The following is a 13062-nucleotide window of genomic DNA, read 5'->3' on the forward strand; positions in this document are numbered from 1 at the left end:
CACATATTTTTTGACATCTCCCATGATCATGTACATCCTGTATATTGTCACCCTGCTTATTTGACTTCTATGCAGAGTACATCATGTGAAATGCCGGGCTGGATGAAGCTCAAGCTGGAATCAAGGTTGTTGGAAAAAACAGTAACAACCTCAGATACGCAGATGACACCACCCTAATGGCAGAAAGAAAAGAAGAACTAAAGAGCCTCTTGATGAAAGTGAAAGAGGAGAGTGAAAAAGTTGGCTTAAAACTCAACATTCAAAAAACACAGATCATGGCATCTGGTCCCATCACTTCACAGCAAATAGATGGGGAAACAATGGAAACACTGACAGACTATTTTCTTAGGCTCCAAAATCGCTGTGGACAGTGACTGTGGCCATTAAATTAAAGGACACTTGGAAGAAAAGCTATGACAAACCTGGGCAGCATTTTAAAAAGCAGAGACATTACTTTGTTAACAAAGGTCCGTATAGTCGAAGCTATGGTTTTTCCAGTAGTCATATACTAATGTGAGAGTTGGACCATAAGGAAGCGTGAGCACTGAAGAATTGATGCTTTCAAAGTGTGGTGCTGGAGAAGACTCTTAAGAGTCCCTCAGAGAGCAAGGAGATCAAACCAGTCAGTCCTAAAGGAAATCAACCCTGGATATTCACTGGAAGGACTGATGCTGAAGCTAAAGCTCCAATAGTTTGGCCACCTGATGCAAAGAGCTGACTCATTGGAAAAGACCCTGATGCTGAGAAAGATTGAGGATAGGAGGAGAAGGGAGTGACAGGTGAAATAGTTGGATGGCATCACGGATTCAATGGACATGAGTTTGAGCAAACTCAGGAAGATAGTGAAGGACAGGGGAGCCTGGTGTGTTGCAGTCCATATGGTCACAGAGAGTTGGACACGACGGAAAGACTGAACAATAATAATAGTGGATGTACAAAAGCCCTGAGGATTCCTGCACTAGGAAAAGCCCCCTCGGAGCTTGCTAGCACGGTTTTGCAGGACACACCACAGAGCACAAGGAGAACCAGGCATCGGAAGGCAGGCTCGAGGCTTTGCGAGGGGGCCTTGTCCAAGGCCCTTCTGAGAGGGGCCCCTGTGGGAGGCACATTTTTGAGTCGAGGAGCACCTGCTTGGGTATCTCTGACTCTGGACAACCAGGAGGACCTGACAGTTCCAGTGGAAACTCTGGAAGCCCCCAGGGCCTTTCCTTGCTGGAGTCTTGGACTCAAAAAAGGTGTGAATGGGGATCTCCAGTTTCTTTCTAGATCAGGGCCAGTTTAATAGACAACAGTGCAACTCATATATATCATTTTAAATTTCCCAGTAGCCATGGGCATTTGACATTAATTTCAATAATATATTTAACACAATAGACCAATATAATTTTATCTCAACATGTAGTCAAAAAATTATTATTGAAATATTTTCTTTTTTAAAACCTAGTTTCTTTTTATTTTTTTGATTAATTTATTTCTTTATTTTGCTCTTTTGGCAGCATGTGGAATCTTAGTTCTCTGACCAGGGATTGAACTCACAACCCCTGCATTGGAAGCAAAGAGTCTTAACCATTGGCCCACCAAGGAAATCCCCAATATTTTCTTTTTTTGAAATTTTCTAAGCTTATTTAACTTATATGCAGAGTACATCATGAGAAACACTGGGCTGGAAGAAGCACAAGCTGGAATCAAGATTGCTGGGAGAAATATCAATAACCTCAGATATGCAGATGACACCACCCTTCTGGCAGAAAGTGAAGAAGAACTAAAGGCCTCTTGATGAAAGTGAAAGAGGAGAGTGAAAAAGTTGGCTTAAAGCTCAACATTCAGAAAACTAAGATCATGGCATCTGGTCCCATCACTTCATGGCAAATAGATGGGGAAACAGTGGAAACAGTGGCAGACTTCATTTTTGGGGGCTCCAAAATCACTGCAGATGGTGATTGCAGCCATGAAATTAAAAGACACTTACTCCTTGGAAGGAAAGTTATGACCAACCTAGATAGCATATTAAAAAGCAGAGACATTACTTTGCCAACAAAGGTCCGTCTAGTCAAGGCTATGGTTTTTCCAGTGGTCATGTATGGATGTGAGAGTTGGACTGTGAAGAAAGCTGAGCACCGAAAAATTGATGCTTTTGAACTGTGGTGTTGGAGAAGACTTTTGATAGTCCCTTGGACTGCAAGGAGATCCAACTAGTCCATCCTAAAGGAAATCAGTCCTGGGTGTTCACTGGAAGGACTGATGTTAAAGCTGAAACTCCAATACTTTGGCCACCTCATGAGAAGAGCTGACTCACTGGAAAAGACCCTGATGCTGCGAGGGATTGGGGGCAGGAAGAGAAGGGGATGACAGAGGATGAGATGGCTGGATGGCATCACCGACTCGATGGACATGAGTTTGAGTAAACTCTGGGAGTTGGTGATGGACAGGGAGGCCTGGCGTGCTGTGATTCATGGGGTCGCAAAGAGTCAGACACGACTGAGCGACTGAACTGAATTGATATATGGAATAGATAACCAACAAGGATCTTCTGTATAGCACAGGGAACCATGCTTAGTATCTTGTAATAACATATAAGAGAAAAGAATGAGTTCTGCCCCCACCCCTCTTTCTGTATTTCTGCCTTCTTCCCACTCACTGTCTCCTCTTGGGGGCTGGAGTTCTTACGAGTGGTGGGTGGTGGTCACCCAGCCACACTCCCCGTTCCCCACCCACTGCTCTTTGTCATTTTCACTGGGAAGCCCCCTCCCCCAAGATCCTACAAGACCAAGCTGCTGATTAATTTATCCTGATTTCCTTTTGCAGCAGAAGGTCCCAACCTTCCAGAGCTATCTGGAGAAAAACAAGCAAAGTTCCAGAAGAAGTCACTTCAGGGCAGTGTGGGATGGTAGGTATCAGGCCAGGCCTGATGGCAGGTATCATGACCTGGGCAGTCAGGTCCTGGCTGCAAGACCTCCAACAAGTCCTTCCTGATCTATGTTCCAGAATGAAAGCACCATGTGTACATGCTCAGTTGTGTCTGACTCTGAGAACCGCTGAAATATAGCCTGCCAGTCTCCTCTGTCCATGGGATTTTCCAAGCAGGAATACTGGAGTGGGTTACCATGCCCTCCTCCAGGGGATCTTCCCAACCTAAGAATCAAACCTGCGTCTTCTGGGTCTCCTGCATTGGCAGGCGAATTTTTTACCACAGTACCACCTTGGAAGCCCTAAAGTGCCATGGGATGGACTTAAAGGTGTTCCCTTTACAAGGCCAGATGTCCAAGCAGCCAGAGAAGCCCAACCAGGCACCTACGGATCTGAGCTCCCACAGGTCTGAGCTCAACTTGCTATGTGATCTGGTTCCCCACTGAGGCACCAGGATCCACCACCATCCAGGGACTTCAAAGCACCGAGAACATTTGCAGCTCATGGGACGGGTCCCCAAAGCCCTGGTAGCCTGGTCCTCCTGCTCTGCCCTAGGCATGCCAGCCCCAGGCTGCCTGCTCTGCTCACATCCTGCCTCATTTACCACTTTTCCCTTATTCTTGGTTTTTTTCGAGCCTTCTCAAAGTAGTCTGAGGAAAAGGAGACAAGGGCGACCCAGCATCATGGCTGCCTTCTGACAGGCTTAAAGAGATTGCTAGGTGACGAGTCTCAAATTAACATCTGAAAAAAAACTTTATTTCAGCAGAAGTGGACTTAGATGAGTCAAAGTCGTAGCTGGACCCTAGAAGGGGGCTCCGTGCCTTTTGGGGGGCAGCCCACTGGTGACTGGTGACAGGCTGAGTGGAGCGGGGAGATGGCAGCTAAGGCCCCCACCCTCCACTATCTGTCTTATCTTCTCATCAAACACTCATACTTTCGATATGACAGGTCGCTATTTCCATGGGGTTTTTTAAACACAATATCCAGCATTCTGTGACTTCCTGTCTTCTGAGAGTGTGGGGTTGAGGAGCTGCCCCCTCATCTTAGTGAGCACCGACTTTGCCTGTTTGGGTGGAGGCCTGGATCCACGGCTGAGCTGCACAAACCTTGGGTTGAGCAAGGATCCTCAGGGCTCCCCTCTCCACTCTCACTTCGAGGATTCACAGGGGCCCTTGTCTCTGCAAACAGAGCCTTGCTGGGTGCAGGGAGGGGGGCTCAGAGGGGAGACCCAGCCACCTGCTCACTGCAGGGAAGGAAAGCCTGTGACTCCCCACATGAGGGGCCAGACTGTCTCCTGCATCTTTCAGTCCTCATCCCAGCACATCACCTCCCTTCCCTCCCCTGACTTTACATCCTGGAGGAGCATGTGACCCGAAAAGCATGTCTCATCCTTTCCCCTTCCTCCTGCTCCAAACTGGCTTTGTCCATCTCTGCACTCCTTCCTGCTGCCCCAGGGGCTGGCAAGGTGTCAGTGTGTCCCCGAGGTTCCCACAGACCCAGGCACCTGCTGATGTCGCCAGGGGACCGTGTGATCTGCAAGCTCCCATCTCTCAAGCTCAATGGGAATGTCGCTGGAAAGCAAGGATAAGGTCAAGAACACTTAAAAAACAAACAAACAAAAATGGAAGGAATAAGGCCGTGTATTCTGGAAGACAGAATGGAAACACCCTGAGCAGGAAGTATAAGATGCCAAGGGCAACCAGCCCCTGGGGCTTGTGAGCAAGGTCAAGGTTGGAGAGACTGCAGGAGAACAAGAAGGGCTTTTCCAGACCCTGATTTGTCCTGAAGAAACTAGGAAAACCTGAGTTGTGGGCTTTGACTGGACCCAGCCTCAGGAGCTCCAGGGGGCTCACTTTCCAGAGTTGCCAGATGTGCCCATCCTCACCTTGAGGATGGAGGTGACTCAGACAAGGGGCAGAAGGACAGGAGGATTTAGCTGGTGACAATGGAAATACGGAAGTTGTTCTTTATTTCCTGGACTTGGAGACATGCTAAGGAGCTCAGGAAAGACGCCTGGATGGAACAGTAGGGGGGAAGGGGTGGCAGGTCATTTGAACACTACTCTAGAACGTTGACTGAATGAAAGCCTAGCCAGGCTGAGTACTGAGACTCAGAACACGATGTGGACAGGGCCAAACTCCAGAGACCTCCTTCCCTCCGACACTTATGCTCTGGGAAGGGAGGTGAGGAACGGCACCAACCTCCAGCTCTGGTCTGCAGGGAGCAGCCTGGGGACAGACGCTCCAGAACTTGTGAAGCTGGGAGGACAACGGGGGTCTCCATCATCCCAAAAGGAGAAGATGCAGGACATAGCGATTCTAGGCCGTGCACGGCTGGTGCCTGGTTTTGGGTAAACACTTGGAGCAAGCAAGCAGCACAGGGGAACCCCATCTCTCCATCCACACCTGCTGGCCTGTCTATGAGGTGCAATGTGCTCACAGATTCATCTGCTTTAACAATTCTAGACAAATTCTGGAGTGATGGATCCATAAGAAGGAACTAAGAAAATTACAGATTCCAGGAGAGGCTTTTTTTCTTAAATTTTTTGATGTGGACCATGTTTCAAGTCTTTTTTGAATTTGTTATGATATTACTTCTGGTTTTTTATGTTTTGGTTTTTTGGCCTTAAGGTGTTCGGATCGTAGCTCCCCGACAAGGGATCAGACTTGCACGCCTTGCACTGGAAGGTGAAGTCCTAACCACTGGACCACCGGGAAATCCCAGGATAGTTTTTAAATTGTCTAGCTTGTTGTTCAGTTCAGTCATTCAGTCATGTCCGACTCTTTGCAACCCCATTTAACAATATTGGTCTTATATCCCGAGATGTGAAAAATGCCTAATCACTTGTTCAGTAGTATAAGGATTATTTAGAATCAGAAAGCTAGGAAAATGCAGTCTGCATATAACACTGCACATAGGACACCCCACCAGGCTTCTGCTTCACCTCTGGGGTCCCTGAGGGGAAGCTGGTCTCTGCCTTTCAGGAAAGCACAGGTAGTTTCATCAGGCCCAAGAACATTTGTGGGTACTGGCCAGGCATCAGGATGGACCATCCTCACCTCACACTGACGCTGGGGTGAAGGGGCCCCCGAGGCACAGGGTCAAGCAGAGAGGCTGTGAGGTTGTCTGGCTTTCCTGCTGCCTGGCTGTGTGGGTCTTGCATTTGGAGACTAGACTTTGGACTCCAAAGTGAGCTTTCAGAATCCAGAGGGTTTTCCTTGATGACCTTAGAGAAACTAAATCAGCCTGGGGGCGGGGGGGAAAGAATAAAGATCTTTTTAAGATGATAAGAAAGAACAGAGTATCTTAAAAATACTATTTTTCCTTAAAATACAGGTAAGTCAGAAATGTGAGCAGCTACAAAGGCACTCAAAAGCTTAGAAATGTGGTAGAAAGTTGTTAAGTAGCTAGTGATGCAAGTGTGGTGTTTAAAATGCCTTTGGATCTTGGAGTTATTCAGAATCAACTTAGACTGTATCTACCCTGAATCAGCATTTCCTCCTGAGGTTGACGATCTGCACATCTTTAACCTATAAGCAGAGGCTTTAGGTGTTCTCAGGAAATGATGTCTAAGTGATTAACTGCCACTCTTAGTAACGCGTCTGCTCCTCTCAACCAGTTTCTTGTATTTGATAAAAAAAAAATTTTTTTCTCTCTCCACCCAAAATTCGTGGCCAGCCTCTAGAAGGTTTCATTTGCATTTGTCAAATCTTTCAAAATTGCACCTAAGTCTTCTTTTGCCTGTGTCGAGTGTGTGTGCATATTTGTGTGCTCAGTTGCTCTGTTGTGTCCCACTCTTTGCAACCCCATGGACTATAGCCCGCCAGGCTCCTCTATCCATGGGATTTCCCAGGCAGAAATACTGGAGTGGGTTGTCATTTCCTTCTCCAGGGGACCTTCTCGACCCAGGAATCGAATCTGAGTCTCTGGTGTCTCCTGCGTTGGCAGGCGGATGCTTTACCACTGCGCCAGAGAAGGCTTCTCTTGCCTGTGTCAAGGGCACCCACCAAGACTTTGACTGCCAGTTTCCTGTCTTCTGAAATGGTGTGAATCATGCCCCCTATACCTCACCCAACCATGCTGTGTGCTCACCAGGACATCAGAGATGGCAGAGAAATGGCCCCATTGTCCTCACAGCCTAGGACACAAGGTCTGAGTTACTTTTACATTTCAAGAATTTTGGGGCAGGTTTTCCAGCATCTGTCTGTCCTCAGCAAAAAACTGTGGTAAAAGAGAAAAGTTTGTCATGTCCACCTGGGATTAGGAATGGAAATACTTAGTTTTATTGTCTCTTTTCTAGACCGATCCACAGAGAGGGCTCCCTCTTGTTGTTCCCCGACATCCATTTTCATCACGTCACCTCCAACCTCGATTGTCTTTATGGCATAAACACTGCCTCCCAGAGCCCTGGCTCCCCAGCCATCCTCTGAGTAAAGAGTCTCTCAGATCCTGGTGACCGAGGAAGAGCTCTGGGGAGAGCGCTCAGGACGCGAGGAGTGCCCTCGGCTGGCCCTTCTGAAATGAGCAGCTGGGCAGAGGAGCCCTGGGCATCTGTGCCTCCTGTGTCCCTGACTCTTCCTGTTGTGACCAGACCTGGACAGCAGGGGACCTGGGGCCACCCAGACATACCCTGGCCACCTCCTTGATGTGTGGTCAGAGTGTTCACAAGAACTTGGCATCTGAAAGGAGCCCAGCCTGACTGGGACTCTGTTCCAGTGTGTCTGGTTTTGATGGGAGCTGCCTTGCCACAGGAGATGAACCGCAGGAATGTTGCTCTAATTACCCTGCTCCACACCTGGATCCAGAGCCGGTATCAGGAGGGGTCTAGCTGTTTGCTTTTGAGCTCATGCCAGGGGCTTGCCTCCAGCTTCCGGAAAACAAAGCCATCCAAATAGCCTCTGACATCAGCAGCCCTTGCATCATGGAAGAATCACATGCACAGAAGAAGTTACACCTTTTTTTTTTCTCTTGGAGGAGAGGGTAGGGTTTACTCTTTGCTGTTGTTCAGTCGTTCAGTTTTGTCCAACTCTTTGCAACCCCATGGACTGCAGCATGCCAGGCTTCCCTATCCTTTACCATCTCCTGGAGTTTGCTCAAACTCATGTCCATTGAGTCACTAATACCATCTAACCATCTCCTTATCTGCTGCCCCCTTCTCTTTTTGCCTTCAACAGTCAGAAGCTGGTTTTGCCATGTAATGAATGTTCTAAGGATGAGAATCTATGGAGAGAGTCTGAGAGCTTGCACCTAAGAAGGGAAGGCACTCTCAGCTGATGGTAGCTCCAGAGAGTGCCCTGAAAGGAGCAGGAGTGTGGTCCTTTCTTTCACATCCCCTGGGGTCTGGCTGTGTCCTGCTGGGGTCCTCATTGAGGTGCTGACCAATCTCATTTGAATGCCACCTGCCTGCTGCTGCCTCTCTGGGAAGACTGAGTTGTTCTTGGCTATTTCTCCATGGCTGGATTTGGAGGGTGCATTGCTCTGTCCTGTCTCTGTCCTCAGTCACTCAGCCATGTCTGACTCTTTGGGACTCTATGGACTGTAGCCTGCCAGGCTTCTCTGTCCATGGGATTTCCCAGGCAAGAATACTGGAGTTGGTTGCCATGCCTTCCTGCAGGGAATCTTCCTGACCCAGGGATTGAACCCGAGTCTCTTGTATCTCCTACATTGGCAAGTGGATTCTTTACCACTGGTGCCACAATTCTTCAGCCCCTCTATACCTGAATTTTTGCTATGTGAATTTACAGTTTTCTCTCAAGAAGAATACATTTCCCTCCCTAAACGTTGGCCATGTGACCCGCTTTAGCTGGCGAATTGAAATACAAGTGATGCTATGCAGACCCTGAGATCAAGCCCAAGAGTGCCTTGCTGTTTCTGTTTGGTCTCTGGAGCCTCTGCCTGAACTGTATGCATGAAATAATTAAAATGCTAAATCTCATCTTTGTGTAGATGATGTATATCTTACCATAATTTTTTAAGTATCTAAAATTTCTAAACATAAGAAAAATGTTTTAAAGTGAATTTTAAACACTTTAAAATAACACACAGTGAAATGAGAAGTTTCCTATGCAGTGGTTAGAAAACCTTGATGTTCAACCAATTTTCTTTCAAACAATTCAGTTGGCTCTGAAACCAAAAACTTTAAACTCATGAAAACACTGCCAAGTAAGCAACAAAGGCATAATTGGCCAAAAATAGTTGTGGGGGAGTGGAACCAACCAAGGACAGAAGCTCTGTGTGTCGTTGGGTGAAGGACTTGACCTCTCTGGTCATCAGTGTCCTCCACAAATCAGGGGGATCAGCCCCAAGAACCAGGACTCTGCTCCTCTTTGGTCAAAAGAGTTGGGTTAGATGAGGTCCTTCTAAGCTTTACTGCAAGATCAGGACCAGTGCTGCCCCGAGGGCAAGAGGACTGCCTTCTCACAGCATGATGTCCTCTTCCAGGGGAAGAGCATCGAGACCAGTTTTCTTTTCCTCTTGCTCCATCATTCTGGGCTCCACAATTATCCTGCTGCTCATCGTCTTCCCTCAGCTATGACCTGCCCCATCAATAAATGCTGAGTTTTGAGAAAAGGAAGAGTGACTCTAAAACCATCCTGATCACTTCACAGATTGCTTCACAGAGATGGATGCTCACTTAGGAATCACTTTCTTGAGAAAAAGGAAGGAAGAGTATCTGTTGGGTTTGATGCCAAGGTGTCCAGTGAGCCTCGACTTTCTCTCCTGTTGGGAAAGAGATACGAGTGTTTGAGAATCCACCTGCTGTGTAGGAGACCTGGGTTTGATCCCTGGGTTGGGAAGATCCCTGGAAGAGGGCATGGCAACCCACTCCAGTATTCTTACCTGGAAAATCCCATGGACAGAGGAGCCAGGTGGGTTACAGTCCATGGGGTCACAAAAGAGTCAGACACTACTGAAGTGACTTAGCATGCACACAGGAGGACATACCCACCTCCTCCGTACCAGTTGCAGGCATTGCCCTGGGTTCATCTCTGCTCAGCAGACTGGGGAGTGCTGGGAGACAGGGAGAGCCTCAGTTCCCAGAAGGACAGCTCAACAGAGGGGGCAGGGACTCTTGTGCAGAGGCCTGGGCAGAAGCTGAGATGATTCAAGGGCTCGGCATTCAGAAACCAAATGTTACCAGGGCCCAGGGAAGAATTTCAAGGGGAAACAAAAAGCTTGAGATGCCATGAGGATTTGCAAGGGGCAACCCAAAAGCAGGGTCAGGATACACATTTGTTCCTGAGTATGCGTGGATGCTTAGGTCCCTGATATAAACCAGTGTTGTGTTTGCAACCATGTGGGCACATTTCAGTATGCATCCCACTAGCTGAAACCAAAGGCAGGCTAAACTAAGCATGGTGTATTGAGGGTGCCTCCGGCTGCTCACGTTTTGGAAAGGAGGGAGAAGCTGTCTTCAGAAGCACAGGGATTATTGTAGGAGGGAGATGGGAGCCCTGGTGATCCTGGTCTGGAGGGAGCACAGAACCCAGATACTACTGTGATCATTCTGATGTGCTCGGTCTAATCAACAAAGAAACCATCTCTGGCCAGATAGGCAGCTAGTTTATAGCCCCGAGGAGCTAGGTCATCAGAGACCAGCCTCTGCCTCGGGCGGCCCCTCTTCTGAAGTCTGATCCTGCTTTCAAGCCAGCCTTCCTCCCTCTGACCCCTTTCCCCAAGTCTCTGCCTCCCCTTTTTGTTTCCTTGCCTTTTCTCTACAATTAACCTCATTTCCAGCCTTCAGACATCAAAAGTTCCCTTGGTTCCTTGGCAGGATTGTCCTCAGAAAAAAGCCTGGGTCCCTGGCCTTGGTGTCGGTTACAGCAAAGGCCCTCCTCCCTGACCCGAGCAGCGCCTGTTACTCTTGTTATCCAGGCCCCGATTCTATAAGACTCCACATGGTTTCCATGGGTGCAGATTCCAACTAGGTCAGGATCTGGTGTTCAGTAGATCAGAGGCTCCCTGGGACCCTGCAGATCAGAGACAGTGGGGTGTCTTGTCGTTCCAGAGGCAACATCTTTTGGAACAAACTCAGACTTTCTTGGTGTCGCTGGAAGCAAGTTGGAGATACTGAGCCTCTGTCACCTGGAGAGGATGACTGTGTCTACAGCACAGCCCCTCTGCCGAGCCACTTGTGGACAGAGCTGGGCTTTCAGTCTCTCCAGAAAAAGGAATTTTAACAAGAGGCGTTTCCACGTGGGAGAGGGCCGCCGTTCCTTCCACAGGAAAGTCGAGTTGTTGAGAGAAAGCCTTTTGTTCAGGTTCACACGTGGGGACCCAGGGGAAGCTGCAGTTCATGTTCTGGCCTCAGGAGCTGACGCGTGTGTGCAGTGTGAGCTGGGTTGAGGCTGGGGTCCTGGTTCTCACTGCTGTCACCCAGTTTTGGATAGACTCAGTCAGGCAAGATGCCCTGGGTCTGTGAAACAAAAGGGGCAGTCTCTGCTCCTTCCTTCTGGCTGGGTAGCCTGCCGTGCTGCAGTCCACAGGGTCACAGAGTCAGACATGACTTAGTGACTAAACAACAACAACATGGGATTGGATGAACAGCTGGGGACCACTGTGCTGTGACTGGTTGATTGATCCAAATCCTGGCTGATGGAAGGGATGCTGAGCCTGAATGGGTTAGGGGCTGGTGCTGGGGGCACTTGGGACCGCTGAGCACAACTCCTCTTTCTGGGCTGTATATGGCCCTCCCCATACCCTGGAAGAATGATCTCAGCTCCAGGGAGCAATTTGCTCAGCTCATCCAAAGGCTCAGACCCACAAGGCCTTTATAATCCTCCGTGCCTCAGGATGGAAGTGTCGGCGGTATTTGTCCCAGCTGTAGCAATGCCACATGAATATTGATATTGTTTTAAATTGCCTGTTAAAGGGAACGGCCAACTCCATGAAACCATTTTAAATAAATGCAGATTGCCCAGCTCCTTGGCCTTGGTTTTCATCCTCTAATACCTCAGGGCTTTTGCCTTAAAATGAGCTCCAGCCGACAGCAAAACTGGCAATTTGCTGAAAGTCAGGCTCAGCTCCATGTCTGTGGGAGGCACCGCTGCCTGATTTCCCTAAGAAAGGGGTTGGGGGCCAAGAAACAGAAACAGAAGAGTGAAGGTGAGGATGAGTAGGGATGAGAGGGTCTGGGGATTTAAAAAGTAAAAGAAAGAAAAGAAAGACAAAGAGACACAAGTAAGAGAGGTGGAATTAAATTTCCCAAAGCACAAGGATATCATGGCCCTGCCTCTCCCCTCTGCCTAGGCTTTTTGGACACCCTTGCTTTCTTAAAGGTTCCCAAAGTTTCCAGTCTTGTCCAGTTATGCAAAGGTGCTTGCATAACTCAATGAAGTCATGAGCCATGCCGTGCAGGGTCACTCAAGATGGACAGGTCATGGTGGAGAATTCTGACAAAACGTTGTCCACTGGAGAAGGGAATGGGAAACCACTCCAGCATTCTTGCCACAAGAACTCCATGAACAGTATGAAAGGGCAAAAAGATATGATGCCAGAAGATGAGCCTCCCAAGTTGGAAGGTGTCCAATATGTTGCTGGGGAAGTTCAGTTCAGTCACTCAGTCATGTCCAACTCTTTGCGACCCCATGGACTACAGCATGCCAGGCTTCCCTGTCCATCGCCAACTCCCAGAGATTGCTCAAACTCATGTCCATTGAGTCAGTGATGCCATCCAACCATCTCATCCTCTGTCGTCCCCTTCTCCTCCTGCCTTCAATCTTTCCTAGCATCAAGATATTTTCCAATGAGTCAGTTCTTCGCATCAGGTGGCCAAAGTATTGGAGCTGCAGCTTCAGCATCAGTCCTTCCAATGAATATTCAGGACTGATTTCCTTTGGGATTGACTGGTTTGATCTCTTTGCTTTCTGAGGGACTCTCAAGAGTCTTCTCCAACACCACAGTTCAAAAGCATCAATTCTTCGCACTCAGTTTTCTTTATAGTCCAACTCTCACATCCATACATGTCTATTGGAAAAACAATAGTTTTGACTAGATGGACCTTTGTTGGCAAAGTAATGTCTTTGCTTTTTAATATGCTGTCTAGGTTGGTCATAGCTTTTCTTCTAAGGAGCAAACATCTTTTAATTTCATGGCTATAGTCACCATTTGCATTGATTTTGGGGACCAAGAAAATAAAGTCTGTCACTGTTTCCC

Source organism: Dama dama, chromosome 11 (assembly GCF_033118175.1).
Source record: "Dama dama isolate Ldn47 chromosome 11, ASM3311817v1, whole genome shotgun sequence".
In the NCBI taxonomy this organism is placed as follows: domain Eukaryota; kingdom Metazoa; phylum Chordata; class Mammalia; order Artiodactyla; family Cervidae; genus Dama; species Dama dama.